A 5,753-nucleotide genomic window follows, 5' to 3' on the forward strand; every position below is an offset into this window, starting at 1 on the left:
TGCGGGGGATTGTTGCCTTCCCGCGCGCACAGATGCCAATCGGTCCCGCTGTGAGCAAGAGCGCCCTGCACGCGAGGAGGATCTGCAGCAGCAGTGGCGGCAACAGCAGCAAGAACGGCATCAGCCCGCCCGACCGCGACACCATTGGGATGACGGTGTGGCGACTACGACCACCCCCCGCTGACAAAGCGACGGTGGCCATGGGCATTCCGGGGAGAGAAGTGAGGCGCACGGCCGAGACTACCGACAGGCGATCATCGTTCTGCTCGGCTTCCACCAAGATCTCGGTACGGGTGAGCTGTGTGTCAACCTCACGGCTCGTGTTTACGTTGGGGGCTGCACTAGGGGAAGGCGACTGGACATGAATTAAACTATTGGACATCTGTAAAACTATTGGGCATCAGTAAAACTATTGGGCATCTGTAAAACTATTGGGCATCTTTTGATTTAAAACTTTCGTGACTGCAGTAATTGATATTCTTAGCTCTTTTGGTAAAGTCACGTTGAAGGGAAACAATAAAATATATATAATATATATAATCTCTGAAACTATTGGACATCTCTGAAACTATTGGATATCTGTAAAACTGTTGGACATCTCCGAAACTATTGGACATCTGTAAAACTATTGGACATCTCTGAAACTATTGGGCATCTGTAAAACTATTGGGCATCTCTGAAACTATTGGGCATCTGTGAAACTATTGGACATCTCTGAAACTATTGGATATCTCTGAAACTATTGGACACCTGTTATAATGATTTTACATCTGTGAAAAATAGCTTCATAGCTCATCGGATTCCTCCAGTATATATAAAGATTCTGATTCTGGCTGCAGTGCCACGGTGCACAGCGATGATTCTACCACAGGCCGTGCTGACGAATGTGGCCTTGGGATAGCTTCCGGTCGAACTTTCATTGGTAAAGATTCACACGAGATTGCACAACAGGTCGTCAAATAACTACCTGGTCTGTTTTGGAAACGTCGGTTCTGGTGTGGCAAAGACTGCCGGGTGTATTGCTGGCCAATCGTTTGAAAGACATCCCAATAGGTTGGTAGTGAGTCCAACTGAATCGCAGAAGTTGTCTTGGGAGCAACACTATTCAATAAATTAACATAACAAAACACCACCTACACTTGCGTGTTGAATGCTCATCTGGCCACGCCACGACAGAACTGGACAAGGTTCCCTATCCCTGGCCCGGACCGCGAGCCGGGTCCCGGATCGCGTGGCTAGAGGCTTCGTTTACCCGACCGTGGATCTTCATCACCAGCAACACGAAGAACCCCCGAGCCCCTTCACGGGGTCCCCGTTACATCGGCCTGGGGCTGGGCCTGTCTCCGCCCCTCGCCCCGCCCACCTTCTAGATCTCTCCGGCTCTTTCCCAAAGGCTCCCTGTGAGCTCCTTTAGACCACGTGACCGCCCAGCGGCCCCCAGTCCACCAGTGGCCACCCACCAATATAATCCGGTCACGTGTCGGCAGGTCAACCGGCGTATCGTGCCCCAACGTAACCCTGGCTGGCCGACGCTCGCTCTGGCTCCCTCGCCGGGAGCCCGCAGCGCACGCCGCTCGCGGTGCCCCCGCTGCTGACCGGCGCTCAACCCAGGCCCCGCTAGGGCCGGTGGTACTACGATCAGTAAGCGGGCTGCACATGATGCCAACACGTTATCCGCCGTGGCTTCGTAAGCCCGGCACCACGCAGTGACAATCACAGTCACCGCAGATTCGCAGATAGTTTCACAGATGTCCAGGTAGTTTCACAGATTTAACACGTAGGCTTTCGTGACCAACATCGTCCACAATATAGCTTTTTTTTTTTTATGCGCATGCTGTGCCAGCCTTCATGGATGCTGCTACTCACCAACAGTGCAAGCACCGGCAGCCATGCTAACTCTATACGGGGGGGGGGGGATATTTGTCTTTATCCACAGACGCCAAAGCCTCCTGCTGTCAGCAAGAGCATCTCGGATGTCAGGAGCAGGATGAGGGAGCCAGTTGAAAGGGTAAAACCTATTCCTATATCTTGTTACTGGCAAAGGAGGTCTCATAATGTAAATGCTCACCCCGAGCCCTCAATACTCTGATAGTGCGCTGTTTTTGAGTTGTACGCCTTTTGGCATCTTCTGGTCCAACACCAATGGAGACTAGGCTCTAAGAAAAGCCGTCTCGGGTGTGGACCAATCAAATAAAAGAACAGTGCATATTATTATCAGAGTTGTCTTTTTTTGTTTGCATTTTGACTGCTTGTGTTGTGGTTATTACAAACATGATGCCTTGAATAAAGGTGTCAGTTTTTGTGCCAGTTAAAAGGGTAAAACCTATTCCTATATCTTGTTACTTGCAAAGGAGGTCTCATGATGTAAATGCTCACCCCGAGGCCTCAATACTCTGATAGTGCGCTGCTTTTGAGTTGTACGCCTTTTGGCGTCTTCTGGTCCAACACCAGTGGAGACTGGGCTCTAAGAAAAGCCGTCTCGGGTGTGGACCAATCAAATTCTAGGACAGTGCATATTATTATTATTATCATAGTTGACTTTTTTTCGTTTGCATTTTGACTGCTTGTGTTGTGGTTATTGCAAAAATGATTCCTTGAATAAAGGTGTCAGTTTATGTGCCAGTCAAAAGGGTAAAACCTATTCCTATACTGAGACATCTGTGAAACTACTGTGACATCTGTGAAACTACTGGGACATCTGTGAAACTACTGTGACATCTGTGAAACTACTGGGACATCTGTGAAACTACTGGGACATCTGTGAAACTACTGGGCCATCTCTAAAACTAGTGGGACATCTGTGAAACTATTGGGACATCTGTGAAACTATTGGGACATCTGTAAAACTACTGGGACATCTGTAAAACTACTGGGACATCTGTGAAACTACTGGGACATCTGTGAAACTACTGGAACATCTGTGAAACTAGTGGGACGTCTGTGAAACTACTGGGGCGTCTGTGAAAATTACTGGATGCCTGTGCCGGCTTTCACGGGTGCTCTTACTCGCGAACTGCGCTCGCACCCACGGCCATGTTAACGCTAAACGTGAGGGGGGCGGGGTGATCGTCGTCTTCGTTCACAGACGCGGAGGCCTCCCGGCACGCGCAAGAGCGTCGCGAACGTCCGGAGCCGGAACAGGGAGCGGGCGGCGACAGCGACGGCCGCCGGCGGTGGCGGCGTCGGCACCGCCGGGGCCGCGGCGCGCTCACCGCCACGGGGCCACCGGCGGTGGGCCGCGATCCGCCGGTGGCCGAAGCTGCGCGGGCCCAGGGAGGCTGCGGGGCCGGAGGAGCCTTCCACCGGCACGGCGGACGCCGCCGTCCGCGTGCTGCGCTCCGTCGGGGCGACGCGCCGCGAGGTGGCGGAGGGGGAGGAGCCTCCCATGGGCCTGACGGACGCCGTCGTCCGCGTGCTGCGCTCCATCGTGGCGAAGCGGCGCGCTGGGAGGGGCCTTCAGTTTCACCGCCTGGGAACGGGCGGCGCCTCCACCGCCTCCGCCGCCTCCGCTGCCACCGGACTGAATGCTGAGGCTCTCGGACGACGCCGCCGCTCGTGACGGTGTCGCTCGGACAGCGTGGAGGGGGGGGGAGTGGGAGGGGGCGTTGCTCGAACCGGTCATCGGCACGATGAACGTGGCCGGTGCACGTTTGAGGCGACGCGTGTCGCCGTCGTCGCTGCTGTGAGCGGCGTGTTGTAAATAATAAAGCGTAAAATATATTTAATCTTCGGTTCTTTCGGCGGTAAAGTCGCGTCGAAAGAAAGCAAATTAAGTGATAGAAGCCGACGTTTCGATTGCGCCACAAGCAGTCGTCATCAGGTCGAACTAAATTTGAGAGACAAAATACAGACACGGAGACACACAGACACGTGTCTATGTTGTGTGTCTCTGTCTCTGTCTCTGTGTTGTCTCTCTCTGCTTGTGTGTCTGTGTGTCTATGTTGTGTGTCTGTGTTGTCTCTGTGTGTCTATGTTGTGTGTCTCTGTCTGTGTCTCTGTGTTGTCTCTCTCTGCTTGTGTGTCTGTCTATGTTGTGTGTCTGTGTTGTCTTTGTGTGTCTATGTTGTGTGTCTCTCTCTCTGTGTGTCTCTGTGTTGTCTCTCTGCTTATGTGTCTCTCTGTCTCTGTGTTGTCTCTGTGTGGCTATGTTGTGTGTCCGTCTGTGTGTCTTTGTGTTGTCTCTCTGCTTGTGTCTCTCTGTATGTCTCTGTGTTGTCTCTGTGTGTCTATGTTGTCTCTCTCTCTCTGCTTGTGTGTCTCTCTGTATGTCTCTGTGTTGTCTCTGTGTGTCTTTATGTTCTCTCTCTGCTTGTGTGTCTCTCTGTATGTCTCTGTGTTGTCTCTGTGTGTCTTTATGTTCTCTCTCTGCTTGTGTGTCTCTCTGTGTCTCCGTGTTGTCTCTGTGTGTCTATGTTGTCTCTCTCTCTCTGCTTGTGTGTCTCTCTGTGTCTCCGTGTATGTTTTTTGTCTCTCTCTCAAATTTAGTTCTACCTGCTGAAGATTGCTTGTGTTGCAATCGAAACGTCGTTTTCTATTCTTTACTTTACTTTCTTTGTACGTTACTTTACCGAAAGAACACAAGAGTATGTACATAAAGTGTTAAATAAATTTACGTGAAACTTTCAAAAAACAACAAAAATTATCCGCGCGGTTTTCTTGTTATTTAAATGTTCGCTTACCTTGAGGCCTGCTACGAATTGCTTGCTTGTCGGGTGGGGGCGTAATGAGTCCTCACTCTTGCACACAACAACACAACAACACCAACAAAACAACAACAACACAACAACAACAACAAAACAACAAGAACAACAACACAACAACAACACAACAACAACACAACAACACAACAACACAACAACAAAACAACAAAACAACAACACAACAACAACAAAGATCCCCTTTGTAGCCTTGAAACAAACTGTTTGGGGGCAAGCGCTGTTAGCGGACACCCTGGCACACGAGGGGGTGGGTGGCCAGCAACCATGCCTGGCAAAGATGTCCCATTAGCATGCCTGTCAAACCCGCACGCTTTACCCGTGTAATGCGTTCTGGAGACACTTGTAGAGGCGACTCTTTATTAGAACGCACCACGTCAACACCCCGTACACAGCCTAGGCCAGACGTGGGCAAAGTAGGGCCCCCCGGGGCCAGATACGGCCCGTTGGGCTTTTTAATCCGGCCTGCCGAACTTGTCAAAATATTAAATTATTGGTTCTTTCGGTAAAGTCACCACGTAGAAGGGAAACAATAAAATAATGAAAATATAAAACGATAAAATTCTCACGACGCTTCGACTGCAACGCAAGAAGAAATCCTCACCAGGTGTGAAAACCACAACAAAATTTGTCCAAATATTATAACATAACATTTTACCTTTCTCCTGTAATGCCCCCATTTCCCCATTAGATGGCGCACTTTGACCGGGAGTTACGACATGTTTTTGTATTCATGTTCGTGCAATTTGTTAAATTGCCTTGTAAATAAATGCTTTGCTACCTGTTGAAGGCCAAATCCTTTCACGTAATGATTTTTACGCGTCATTTATGTTAATTCACAAGATCCAGGTCCGATTCAATACAGTGCATAAAATCCGTGATCTGGTTCCATCCGTAAAAGATGCTGTTCCAGACATACAGTAGCCGGGCGTTTACAAACTAAAGTACCTCTGTGGTAGTGGCTACATTGGAGAAACCAAACGACATATCTCGGACCGCATCCGCGAACATAAAGCAGACTTGAAACACGGTAGAATG

General features: G+C 50.0%; 1 long non-coding RNA gene across 1 annotated transcript; it reads left to right on the forward strand.

Annotated features, from left to right (window-relative positions):
* Positions 1 to 223: 223 nt before the first annotated feature.
* LOC142907521 (uncharacterized) lies at positions 224 to 3,166 on the forward strand. The gene is made up of 3 exons (XR_012931058.1): positions 224 to 287; positions 1,937 to 2,008; positions 3,086 to 3,166. It is a non-coding gene; the product is annotated as an uncharacterized LOC142907521 (long non-coding RNA).
* Positions 3,167 to 5,753: the final 2,587 nt, after the last annotated feature.

Source organism: Petromyzon marinus, chromosome 79 (genome assembly GCF_048934315.1).
Source record: "Petromyzon marinus isolate PM22_M1 ecotype Great Lakes invasive population chromosome 79, UKy_Petmar_22M1.pri1.0, whole genome shotgun sequence".
In the NCBI taxonomy this organism is placed as follows: Eukaryota; Metazoa; Chordata; class Hyperoartia; order Petromyzontiformes; family Petromyzontidae; genus Petromyzon; species Petromyzon marinus.